Genomic DNA, 14,525 nt, shown 5'->3' with positions numbered 1-14,525 from the left:
CAAGACTGAGGAACAGAAAGAAAAAGACTGAAAAAAGTGAAAAGGACCTGTGAGACACCATCAATTGGAATAAACTTTGCATTGCACAAGTCCCAGAAGGAGAGAGAGAAAAGAGCAGAGAGAATATTCAGAGAAATATTTGAGATGTAATCAATGAAATAGTATTCAAATGAAAACTTCTCAAGTTTGATGAAAGTCATTAACATCCAAGAAGCTCAACAAACTCCAAATAAGATGAACTCAAAGAGACCCACACCAAGACACACTACAATCAGAGTTTCAAAAGATGAGTGAATCTTGAAAGCAGCAAGAGCAAAGCAAACCACCACATTCAAGGGATCCTCAATAAGATTATCTTTAGATTTCTTATCAGAATCTTTGGAAGTCAGAAGAGAGTGGGCAGATTTATCAAAGTGCTAGAAGAAAAAAATCTGTCAACCAAGAATCCTATACCTGACAAAACTGTTATTCAAAAATGAGGAAGAAACAAAGACATTCCCAGATAAACAAAAGCTGAGGGAGTTCATGACCAACAGACTTGCCCTGAAAGAAATGTTTAAGGGAGCTCTGCAAGGTGAAATGAAAGGATTCTAGGTAGTAACTCAAAGCTGTACAAAGATCTCAGTAAATGCATATATACTGGCAATTAAGGCTAGCATTATTGTAGCAGTGGTGTATAACTTTACTTTGTTTTCTACATGAATTAAGAAAGTTATACATTTAAAGAAAACATTTATTAGAATTAAAGCTAGTATTAATGTAACTTTGGTTTCTAATGCCAAATCATGTTTTTCCACATATTTTAGAAATTGATGCATTTAAAAGAATAATTAACTTGTAAATGGGGACACACAATGTATAAAGGTATAATTCTGTGACATAAACAACTGAAGGGTGAGGACAGAGCTCTAAAGGAGCATTTTTGTAGGTTATTGAAGTTAAGCAGCTATGAATTCAAATTAAAATAATGTTAAGATGTTAAGTGTGATCTGCATGGTAACCACAAAGAAAACAGCTATCAAATATACATAACAGAAAATGAGAAAGGCATTTAAACATTTCACTAAAACAAATGAATGAAGTACAAAAAACAGTAATGCAGGAAATAGACAAAAAAGCCACGGGACATATTGAAAACAGCAAAATGACAGAAACTATTCTTTATCAGTAATTAAGTGGAAATTAAACCCTCCATTCAAAAGACATAATAAAGACACAACTGAACTATATTCTGTCTATAATAAAGTATGCACTTGAGATCCAAGCAAACATTAACCAAAAGAGAGATGAAGTAGCTACACTAATACCAGAAAAAATAAACTTTAAAACAAAAAAGTTTAGGAGAGACAGAGGTAATTATATATTTTTTAAAGTTCAACAGAGCAAGATACAATTACAAATATTTATGCAGCTAATGACAGAACATCAAAATTTATAAATCAAAAACTGACAGAATTGAAAGGAGAAATAGTTCTACAATAATAATAGTTGGAGACATCAATACCCATCTCACAATAATTGAAAGAACTAGACAGAAGATAAATAGGAAATAGAGGACTTAAAACAACACAATAAACCAGAACTCAACTAGATTTAACTGACATGCACAGAACACATCACTGAACAGCAGCAGGCATTCTTGAGTGCACATGGAACATTTTCCAGAACCATGTAGTAGTCTACAAATTAAGTCACAATACATGTTAGTAGATAGATATTATACAAAGTATCTCCTCTGACCATAACAGAATGAAGTCAGAAGACAACAGAAAGAAAACAGGAAAATAACAAAATTTTGGAAACTAAGCAACACACTTTTAAACCAATGAATCAAAGAAAAAAATCACAATGGAAATTATAAAATACTTACAAATGAAAAAAAAAACACAACATACCAAATCTTATGGGGTATAGTGAAATTGGAGCTTAGGGGGAAATCTGTAGCTATAAATGCTTATGTTAAAATATAAGAAATATCTCAAATCAACAACCTAATCCTAGAACTTAAGGAGGTAGAAAAAGAATAAACTAAACCCAAAGCTAGCAAAAGGACAGAAATACTAAAGATAAGAGCAAAAATAAATGAAATAGAGAAGAGAAAGTAAATGAAACCAAAAGTCGGTTCTTCAAAAAGATCAACAAAATTGACAGAACACTAGCTAGAGGGACAAGAAAAAAAAAGAAGACTCAAATTACTAGAACAGAAATGAAATGGGGTACTGACTACCAATTCTACAAAAATCGACATTACAAGAGAGTACTATGACCAACTGTACACCAAAAAAAAAAAAAAAAGAAATTGGTTAACCTGGATGAAATGGAGAAATTCCTGGAAACACAAAACCTACAAAGAAATAGAAATCTGAACAGATTAATAACTACTAAGGAGTCTGAATCAGTAATCAAAAATCTCCCAACAAAGAAAAGCCTTGGCCAAATATTTAAAGAATGCCAATCCTTCTCAAACTTCTCCGAAAAAATAAGAGGACAGAACACTTCCTAATTCATTATTTGAGACCAGCATATTTCTGTTAACAAAGCCAGAAACTGCAAGAAAATAAACCTTATTAAGCTGAAAAGGATGCTAATTAGTGATAAGAAAACATATGAAAGAATAAATCTCACTAAAAAAGAAATATATAGTAAAAGTAGTAAAATGATCATTTATAAAACTAGTATAAAGGTTAAAAGACAAAAGTAATAAAAAGCTGATTGCAATGATTAGCTAAGGGATACACAGATAAAAAGATACAAAATGTGCTATCAAAAACAAGAGCAATCAGACAAGAAAAGGAAATGAAATGCACCAAAATATTGGAAAGGTAGAAGTAAAACCATCACTATTTGAAGATTAAATATTATATATAGAAAACACTAAAAACTCCATCAAAAAATGTTAAAAAATCATAAATGAATTCCATAGTTGCAGATACAAAATACACAAAAATAAGCTTTATTTTCATACATTAATATTGAACTATCATAAAGAGAATAAAGAAAACAATCCCACTTACAATTGTATAAAGATTAAAATACCTAGGAATAATTTTAAACAAGGAGGTAAAAGACCTGAATATTGAAAACTGCAAGACATTAATGAAAGTGAAGAATACAAAAATAAATGGAAAGATACACCATGCACATGGACATGAAGAATCAATATTATTAAAATCTTCATAGTACCAAAGCAATCTCCAGATTCAATGTAATCCCTTCCAAAATTCCAACAACATTTTTCAAAGAAATAGAATAACCCTAAAATTTGTATGGAACCACCAAAAGAACCAAATAACCAAAGCAATCTTGAGAGAGAACAAAGCTAGAAACATGACACTTTTTTAATTACAACCATATAGCAAAGCTACAGTAATTAAAAGAGTATTGTACTGGCATAAAAACACAAAGATCAATGTAAGAAAATAGAGAACATAGAAATAAACCCATGCATATATGATCAATTAATTTACAATAAAGGAGCCAAAGTGTACACTGGGGAAAAGACAGTCTCTTCAACAAATTGTGTTGGGAAAATTGGACACCCACAGTCAAAACAATGAAACTTAATCACTTTCTTACACCATATATAAAAATGAACTGAATTTGGGTTTAAGACCTGAAACCATAAAACTCCTATAAGAAAACACAGGAAGACAACACAAAGAAATACAAGGCATCCAGGAAGAAGTTAAACTGTCCCTGTTTGCAGATGACATGGTACTGTACATAAAAAATCCCAAAGAATCCACTCCAAAACTACTAGCTCTAATATCTGAATTCAGCAAAGTTGCAGGATACAAAATTAATACACAGAAATCTGTGGCATTCCTATACACTAATGATGAACTAGAAGAAAGAGAAATCAGGAAAACAATTCCATTCACAATTGCATCAAAAAGAATAAAATACCTAGGAATACACCTAACCAAGAAAGTGAAAGACATATACTCTGGAAACTACAAGACACTCATGATAGAAATTAAAGAAGATACCAATAAATGAAAACACATCCCGTGCTCATGGACTGGAAGAATTAATATTGTCAAAATGGCCATCCTGCCTAAAGCAATATACCAGTTACCTAAAGCAGACCAGTGAAACAGAATAGAGACTCCAAACATTAACCCAAACGTATATGGTCAATTAATATATGATAAAGTAGCCATGGACATACAATGGAGAAATGACAGCCTCTTCAACAGCTGGTGTTGGCAGAACTGGACAGCTACATGCAAGAGAATGAAATTGGATTATAGTCTAACCCCATACACAAAAGTAAACTCGAAATGGATCAAGGACCTGAATGTAAGTCATGAAACAATAAAACTCTTAGAAGACAACATAGGCAAAAAATTCCTGAAAATAAACATGAGCAACTTCTTCCTGAATGCATCTCCTTGGGCAAGGGAAACAAAAGCAAAAATGAACGCATGGGATTACATCAAACTAAAAAGCTTCTGTACAGTTAAAGACACCACGAGAACAAAAAGGAATCCTATAATATGGGAGAATATATTTGTAAATGACATATCCAACAAGGGGTTAACATTCAAACTATATAAAAAAACTCACAAGCCTCAACATACAAAAAGCACTTGACTTAAAAATGGATGGAGGATATGAACAGACACTTCTCCAAAAAAGAAATTCAGATAGCCAGCAGGCACATGAAAAGATGCTCCACAACACTAATTATCAGGGAAATGCAAATTAAAACCACAATGAGATATCACCTCACATCAGTTAGGATGGCCAACATAGGAAAGACTAGGAACAACAAAACTGGTGAGGATACAGAGAAAGGGGAACCCTCCTACACTGCTGGTAGGAATGTAAACTAGTTCAACCATTGTGGAAAGCGCTATGGAGGTTCCTCAAAAATTCAAAATAGAAATGTCATTTGACCCAGGAATTCCATGCCTAGGAATTTACCCTAAGAATGAAGGATCCCAGTTTCAAAAAGTCATATGCACCCCTATGTTTATCACAGCACTATTTACAATAGCCAAGAGACGGAAGCAACCCAAGTGTCCATCAGTAGATGAATGCATAAAGAAGATGTGGTACATATACACAATGGAACAATATTCACCCATAAGAAGAAAACAAACCCTACTATTTGCAACAACATGGATGGAGCTAGAGGGTATTATGCTCAGTGAAATAAGCCAGGTGGAGAAAGACAAGTACCATATGATTTCACTCATCTGTGGAACATAAGAACAAAGCAAAAACTGAAGGAACAAAACAGCAGCAGACTCACAGAACCCAAGAACAGACTAACAGTTGTCAGAGGGAAAGGGACTAGGGAGGGTGGGTAAGAAGGGGAATAGGAGCATTACAATTAGTACACATAATGTAGGGGAGGGACACAGGAAGGCACTATAGCACAGAGAAGACAAGCAGTGACTCTATAGCTTCTAGTATACTACGCTGATGGACAGTGACTGTAATGGGGTATGTGGTGGGGACTTGATAATGCGGGCAATCTAGTAATCACAATGTTGCTCATGTGACTGTATATTAATGATACCAAAATAAAAAATAAGAAAAAGAAAACACAGACAGTAAACTCTTGACCATCGATCGGCATTAGAAATTTTTTTCTGGATATTTCTCCCCGGGAAAGGGAAACAAAAGCAAAAATAAATAAGTGGGACATCAAACTTAAAAACTTCTACATAGCAAAGGAAATCAGCAACAGAGCACAAGGCAACTTACTGAATAGGAAAATATAACTGCAAATGAGGTATCTGTTAAGGGGTTAATATCCAAAATATAAAGACATACAACACAACAGCAAAGATATCAAATAATCCAATTTAAAGATGGGCAGAGAACCTGAATAGAAATTTTTCCAAAGACTCACAGGTCTTCAACAGGCACATGAAAAAGGTTCAACACCACTAAACATCAGAGAAGGGCAAGTCAAAAACACAATGAGATTTCACCTCACATCAGTCAGAATGGCTAATATCAAAAAGACAAGAATTAAGTATTGGTGAGGATGTGGAGAAAAGGGAACACTTGTGCACTGTAGGAAAAGTATTGTGGTTCATCAAAAAAGTAAAAACAGAACTACTGCATAACCCAGTAATTACACTTTTGGGTATGTACCTGAAAAAAACCTCACTAATTTGAACAGATATGTGCATGTCTCTGTTTATTGCAGCATTATTTACAACAGCTAAAATATGGAAGCAACCTAAGGGTCCATCAGTAGATTAACTATAAAAAATAATGAGATTTTGTCATACAACATGAATGGACATAGAAGATATTATACAAAGTGAAATAAGTCAGAGAAAGACAAATATCATATGATTTTACTTATATGTGTAATCTAAAAAAATTAATAAATGAAACAGAAATAAAGTCATAAATACAGAGTACAAACTTGTGGTTACCATAGGGGAGGAGTGGGAGGATGGAAAAAAATAGGTGACAGGGATAAAGAGGTACAAACTTCCAATTATAAAATAAGTCACAGGAATGAGAACTACAGCATAAGAAATACAGTTAATAATAATAATGTAATAACTGTTGACAGATGGTAACTACACTTATGAACATTTAGTAATGTATATAATTGTCTATCACTATGTAGTACACCTGAAATTAGTATAATAATGTGTATCAACTGTACTTCAATTTTAAAAAAGGATCTACAAAGAAACTAAAAAAACCAATTCTATTCCTATATACTATCAATAAGCAATCAAAAAAGCAATTACGAAAATAATTGATTTACAACAGCATAAAATACTTAAGAATAAACTTTAGTAAGGATATATGATTTGCACACTGAAAATTCCAAAACAGTAATGAAAGAAATTTAAAAAGACCTAAATAAATAGAAAAACATCTCACATTCATGGATTGCAAGACTTAATACTGTTAATATGTCAATACTCTCCCAAAATGGTGTACAGATTCCATGCAATCTTTATTAAAATCTCAATAGTGCTTTTTGCAGAAATAGAAAGGCTAACCTAACAGTCACAGGGACTTTCAAGGGATTGCTATAAAAACACAGCTTGGTGATTTCATAGTAAGTTAAACATAGAATTGTTGCATGGCCCATCAATTTCACTCCTCAGAAAATGAAAATAGGTGTTCAAACAAAAATTTGTTCATGAATGCTCATAGCAGCAGTGTTTCCATTAACCAAAGATGCTCCAAAATATCCATCAATTCATAGATAAATAAAAGGTAGTATACATACAGTAGAATATTATGCAGTCATAAAAGGGATGAAGTAGAGATATATGCTACAACATGGATGGGTCTTGCAACATTAAGTGAAAGAAGCCACGCACAAAAGGCTACCTATGATTCCATTTGTATGAGATATCCAGAATAGGTAATCCATAAACAGAAAGCATATTAGCGCTTGCTAGGGACTGGGAGGGGATGGGCAGCAATGGCTTATCAAGTTACAGTACTGCATATTAAGGGTAGAGGGTTTCCTTTGGTGTGATAAAAATATTCTGGAGGTAGATGACATTGTGAATGTAGTAAACAACCCTGAATTTTACACTTTAAAATGGTTAAAGTATGAATTTCATGTTATACATATCTTACCACTATTTTTAAAAAGTGCAATACCTCACCAGACAACAAAGATTTAGATTCTGCCTGGTCACTAGGGCTTTCACCGAACCTGCCTCATCTGACTAACCACCCTGCATCACCCTGGTTTACCCAGACATGTCTCTTCTTTGAACAACACTGGCATGGTTCACTTGCATAGTCACATATTTTCTTTTAACTTTTCCTCTGAAATGGCCAAGAATCACTTTATTCCTACCACTTCTTTATATAATTGCAGGATTGTTGTTGGAAGATTCACAATGTCACCTAATGAAGCCTATCAAAAAATGTTTATGCCCCAGTTTCACAGCACAATTCTTATTGTCTCATAATATCATTTCTCATAAGATCACAAGATTATTTTCTCACAATGCATTTCTCACCAGATCTACACTAACTTACATGGTATCTTTGCCCTACCATTGATTTGCTGCTCTCTATCAGAGGTCAGCAAACATTTTGGTAAAAGGCCAGGTAATAAATATTTTAGGCTTGTAAATCATACAGCGGCTATCACAACCACCTAACTCTGCTCTTGAAATGTAAAAATAGCCATAGCCATAAATGATTGAGAAAGGCTGTGTCCTAATAAAACTTTAGATGCTGTAATTTGAATTTCATACAATTTTCAATCACAAAATGTTACTTTGGATTTTTATCAACCAACTAAAAATTTCTAGTTTGCAGGCCTTAAAAAAAAAAAAGGCAGCAGACTGCATTTGGCACATGGCCAGCAATTTGCTGACAACTCTTTATTTTCCCTGATGTTAACATATTCATTTCTACTATCTTCTATGAATGTATAAATATTTTACAAACCTCACATAATCATCGTTAAGCAAAACTGAATAAATGAACAACTTACCTGGATGTTTTCATTTTCTGCTAGTCCTTGAAGATTGTAGAGAACTGTGAGGGTAAGATGAGAAAGAAAGATCATGAGATATATTACCTGCCCCAAATCTCCACATAGCTGCTGGCAAAACACCTGCAAATAGAATGGGGGCATCTGCACATCTCTAGATGTGCTGCGAGTGTGCAAGCAGCTGGGAATCCAGAGAGCAGACACATGAAGAAGGGAGGGATGAAGAAGGCACTTCCTTCCCCTGTGGCTGGTTAAGTAACTCCTTCCACATGATGCCTGCACAGGTCCCCAAGGAGCAGTCTTCTGTTCCTTTTGCTTGCTCTCCTCTCCCAGCCACAGTTTATATCTCTGAAAGTTGGCACAAAGCTTCCACCATCAGCCAGTCTGTGAGGCTCTGGATGTGGCGGTGGTTCTGGCAGGAGGACCTGAATTGCTTCTGGTTGAGCAATAGAGCCTCTGCTTCCTCCACTTCCACACTCTCTCTTCTGAGTTCTCAGGCCAACTGACTGTCCTAAGAGGGTTTCCTGCTTCTGGAATACCCCTTCTCACCTCACAGGAGCTGTTTTGTTCCAAGACAGCTGGGCATAGTAAGCCAGTTAGAATGCTCATCCAGGGTCTACAGCTCTTGGCTCTTCCTGTCACCCTCAGTCACTTCGGGAAATGAGAACTGGTGCTGAGGACGGAAGCTGAAGGGTGCCAAAGGGACCTGGGCGCCTCCAGGTATGTGCCAGGTTAACAGCTGCCTTAGAAACAAGAGGGAGTTCCCAGTTCACTTGCAATCACTTCCTTGAGGGGCCAGGGTCACAAGGCTGCTCCCTGTCTCCTGACCGCGCCCTGGCTACTGCGTGGGCCGGACCGTTCTCGCTCCCGCCCTGCTTCGTTGGCCACCTGGGGCTCCCGTCACGATTTGGAGCCTGGTTCACTAAGTCAGGGGCGCGACGCGGGCCACAGATGGCTGGGAAGGCTGAGCGAGAATCTGAGGGGAGAACAAGGTTCTCCCGAGGCGAGAAGCGGCCAGCCTGCGCGCAGTCTTACCGAGGCCTCGGGCGACCCTCCACCACGGATGGCAAACGAAGTTTCCCCAGGTAACGAGCGCTGAGCCGTGATGGGTCTTGTCGGGCGCACGAGATTGAGCAAAATTCCTACCGGGGTCAGGCACAGAGCCGCCTCCCGCACACGCCCCTCCGGCGCGGCATCCCAGACCACCTGTGCTCCGCGGGCTCCGCCGCTGCTGCCCTGCCCCCGCGCCCGCCCGGCCTCCGAAGGCTCCAGTACCGTCTCCTCGCGAGGCCGCAGCAGACGAAAGCTGTATAAATATACAGCATTTATAAATGTTACAAGGCAGACATCCTAGTATCACCACCAGGTCAAGAAAAAGAACTTCACCAGATACCCGAAAGTCTTTCCCATGCCCCATTCCAGGATCAACCTCTTACCTTTCCCCATAGTAATACATCTTGAAATCGGTCTGGAGTTTCTGGATTGGATTCTGTAATCTGATTAGATTTAGATTTGAAATTAATGGCCCTGTTTCAGTGGTAAAGGGGCACTGATAGTCTTTGGTGTGCAGTGGCAATTCGTTTAGGTACCTGTAGAAAGCAAGGTTCTCAGGAATCAAATATTTGCTCCTAGATATTTTAGTGAACATAAAGAGTGTAAGAGGATCAACTCCTTACTTCTAAATGTGTGGAGAACTTGGGAAAACATGAGAAACTCAGGGGGTTAAATTCCCAGCTCAAGATCCCCACCAGGGACCTTAAAATATTCTATGTCTACTCTGAAAGAAGCTCTTACCCCTAAAGCTTGCAGGGCTGAGACTTATGAAAACCAGACACAGTGACAAATTCTTTGGACAGCTTAATTACAATGCAAATTGAGTTCCCAACCTTACAGGGTCTCTTATTAAAGTTAGTGCATGGTGGGACAAGATCCTAAAAACTGGGTTGGGAAAACATAAGTGGGTTTCAGTGCAGCTGAGTATCTTCAATGCCTACAATACCTTTGATGTATCTAGTGATCCTTCTTTCCAATAAAACCAGCCCCTCCACTTGTACCTGATGAGTTGAGTCGCCCTTGGCTTTAAGAACCTAATATGGCCTTCTATGTCATAGTTGTCTTGCAAAGAACTGATCCTCTTCCGGACCTACCGCACCACCTCTCTTTGCTTCTGGACCTATAACCAGACATAAATCTCAATAGATGTCCAACAGTACAAATTGTGATCCATGGAGAAGTGTGACATACCCAAGGAAGTGTATAATTTTATAACTTTATATTAACAGAAAACTGGGAAATATTTTGGAATCAGAGTGGAAAGAATATAAAGTTGAATCAGGCTGACTTTATTGACATGGGGCCACTAAGTATTTATCTCAAGGGGCTAGTAATGGCTCTAATTGTTTGCTTCATTTGGTTGACCAAAATATAAACCTATACGAAAGAAGTTGAAATGCCAAAACTTCCTTGGTATACTATAGAGGCAAGTATTCCAAGGTTTAGGAGTATTAGAATTTAGAGGGGATTTATGTAAGAGTTGCTTACCAATCTCAAAAGGTCCAAAGGTCAATGCCTTTTATCAGGGAAGCCTCAGAATCCTTGAACAGCACAGTGAGCCCAGCATGTCCCAAACCTGCAGTGTGGTTGCTCTTCTCTGTAAACCATAAATTACAGGGGAAACTGCTACCTTCAAATGGGGATATGTTAGTCCAATGAGGATGCCGATATCCTAGGGTGGCTGGGCCAAACTGTGTCAATTAACCATCAAAAACATGGATATGGTTACTGTAATGGACAGTGGAGCTGAAGTAGTAATCAGAATAGTTTGGCTTACAGAGATATTTGATGTTGATCATTGCATAACCAGAACTACAATATATGGGAAGTCCACAAAAGTCTTCATTTAAGTGGAAAAATCTCCAGGTATAATGAACAGAAGTATGACTTGAATCACCAATGAGTCATGCCCCTTCAATAAGGTGCAGGCCTTGAGCCAGTGTATAGACCCAGAGAATCACCAGAAGAGGCAAGTGTCCAGGTCTCCTTGTGGAAGAATCCACTGCCAAAAACATATACTGCTAATCTTCCCAGTGTTCCCCGAAAGGGACATAGAGCCACTTACCAATGTGACTGTGCACTGGGCAGGGGGAAACAGACTTTTCAGGGATTCCCCAAACACTGGTCCTGAACTGATGCTATTTCCCAATTACCCAAAAGTCACTGCAGTATACCATTCAGAGGAGGGGCTCATGGAGGTCAAGCAATCAATGAAGTTTTAGCTCAAGGTCCATCTCACAATGAGTCCAGTGTATCCCAAACTTATACTGTGGTTCTTTTCTCAATCGTGGAATGCAAACATGAAATAGAGACCAGATATTTTCAGAATTCATGCATTGGTTCCTTGCCCTATCAAGTGAGAGCTAGTATGGTAGGAAAGGCCATGTGAAAGTCACTAAAACTGCCTCTACCTGTGAAGATAATGAACCAAAAGCAATGCTGCATTCCTGGAGTGAGTGCAGGTATTAGTGCCTCCATCATGGTCTGGACAGATCCAGGGATAGTGATTCCCACCACATCTCCCTTCAAATGACTTATCTGGCCTGTGCAGAAGATATGTGGATCTTAAATAATGATGGTGGATTATGAATTTAATCAGGTGGCACACTCCATTCATTGCTTTTTTTTGGATTTTGAAGATAGCGTATGTCACATTTGGGCCTGCTAGTCCAAGCCGTATACTGAGTGACCAGAAAACCTACCAATTGGAGAGTCTAGAACAAAACTGTTCTGCAACAGATCCAAGTTGCCACGCTACTGTGCCATTTGGGCTATATTATCCAGCAGATCCATGAACCATGTTACTTGAAGTACTGGTAGTGAATGAGGATCCTGTTTAGAGCCTTTGGCAGGACCCTATATGTGAATCAGAGTGCATACCCTTAGGGTTCTTTAAGCAAAGACACACCATCCCCTGTGAACATCTACCCTCCTTTTGAGAAATAGCTTTTGTCTTGCTTGTTAATGGGTTTTAGTAGAGATTAAACACTTAACCATGGACTACTAAATTACTGTGTAATCCAGGCGGCTCTGATGTGTTGTCTGATGCGTCAAGTCATACAACTGGGTGTTCACAGTGGCACTTCATCACTTAATGGAAATGGCACATACAAGATTAGGCTCCAGCAGGTCCTGAGTGCATAAGTATGCCAAGATCCCTACAAATGCTGTACTCCATTCCCCTGTCTCTCTCTCTCTCTCTCAATCTACAGCTATGGCCTCATGAGTTCTTTGACTAGTTTACTGAGAAATAAAAAACTTGGGCTTGGTTAGATAATTCTTCATGGTATCTAGCACGACAGCCCTACTCTGAGATGGTCCTGAAAGTCAGTGGTGAAAGAAAAACATCCAGGTGAGCAAAAATTTGAGCAAGGCATCTGGTTATTTCTTTTGCCTGGAAAAAGAGATGCCACACTTATGAGCCTACCCCGATCCACACACAGGGGCTAATGGTTTTGATGGATGGTCAAGGACTTAAAAGGAGTCCTCTGGAAAACTGTGACAAGAAGACTGGGTAAGAGGTGTGGGCACAGACCTTTCCAGATGGGCAGTGTGAAAATACTGGTTTGCCCACATATATGCTCACCAAAGGGTGACTCACCAGAGAAAGGTTTAAAAATTAGGTGGATAGGACACATTCTGTGGATATCAATCTCCTGTGAGTCAGCCCTCTCCCCAGCCACTTCTGTCACTGAGAAGTGGGCTCATGAACAGGTATCTGTGGCAGCAGTGAGGCTTGTACACAGGCTCAGCAATGTAGACTTCCACTCACCAAGGCCAATCTGGCAAAAGTCATTGTTAAGTGCCCAGTATTCCAATGGCAGAAACCAATGGTTAATAACTAACTTGGCACAATTCCCTGGATAAGTTGAATACTTGGTATTGGGTTGATCACATCAGACCATTTTCATCAGGAAAGGGACAGTACTTTGTACACACTGGAAAAGATATTTACTCTGTGCACGGATTTGCCTTCTCTGTCTGCATGTGTCGAAACATCAGTGAATTTACAGCATGCCTCATCCACCACCATCATGTTCCATAAAGCTTTGGACCGAGAAACTCTACATGTCCTTGTAATCATTGGTTTACTCTGTTCCCCATCAATGATATAACATGGAGTGGCCATCTGAACACTCAGAGAACTAGGTAGGTGGGCTTGTGTAACATCTTTCAAGTTGTGGCATATGCTTAAAATCAGTACCCACTATTTGGTCCTGTTTCTCCCATAGTCAGAATTTATGGAGCCGGAGTCAAAGGAGTAGAAATGGGAGAGACATCTCTATTACTTTCCTGGTGATCTACTGGCAAAAATTTTGCTTCCGATTGACTCAACTTTAGGCTCTGCTGGTCTAGAGGTCTTATTCCAATATAAAGAATACTTCCACCATGAAACAAAATGATTCCACTGAACTGGAAGCTTAGACCTGGCCACTTACAGCTCCACAAGCCAATGAATCAACAGGCAAAAGAGATCACTGTACCAGCTGAGTGACTGATCCTGACTACTAATGGGAAACTGATTAACTTCTATCCAGAGTGGGTAACAAGGTGTATTTGACTGTAAGAGATCCTCTGCAGTGATTCTTATTACCCTTGTGCCCTATGATTAACTTAATGGAAAATTGTGACAATTCAATTCAGGCTGGAATGCTAATGGCCCAGATACTTCAGGAATCAATGTTTGGGTCAACCCAAAGAATCATGACAAGCTGAGGTGCTTGCTCAAAGCAAAGGTCAATGGAGTATGTAGAAGAGGTTCACTATAAATACCAGCTATACCCATGTGATCAATTGCAGAAATAAGTACTGTAACAGTTATTTGTACTTCTCACTTATTTTGAAATGGCAGTTTGTTTATATATTGACCAAATGTTTTTCTTTACCTTTCTCACCCCTTTATCAATTAACATCAGGTATATTAACAGTAGTTACTATTTAATTATGTCAGTATTTAAATTACAGGCTATCAGTGGATGAGTATGAGTCAGGTAGAAAACTGAACATCACCCAAAGA

The 14,525-nt window shown here is 38.2% G+C and overlaps 2 pseudogenes; both read right to left on the bottom strand.

The window, feature by feature from the left end:
* Positions 1-9,516, bottom strand: part of LOC108396526 (cAMP-regulated phosphoprotein 19 pseudogene) — a 42,814-nt pseudogene extending 33,298 nt beyond the window's left edge.
* LOC140850443 (CGG triplet repeat-binding protein 1-like) overlaps positions 1-9,583 on the bottom strand; it is a 42,115-nt pseudogene extending 32,532 nt beyond the window's left edge.
* Positions 9,584-14,525: the final 4,942 nt, after the last annotated feature.

The sequence above is a fragment of the Manis javanica genome, chromosome 7, assembly GCF_040802235.1.
Source record: "Manis javanica isolate MJ-LG chromosome 7, MJ_LKY, whole genome shotgun sequence".
In the NCBI taxonomy this organism is placed as follows: domain Eukaryota; kingdom Metazoa; phylum Chordata; class Mammalia; order Pholidota; family Manidae; genus Manis; species Manis javanica.
This window is presented reverse-complemented; position numbering and strand designations above follow the sequence as displayed.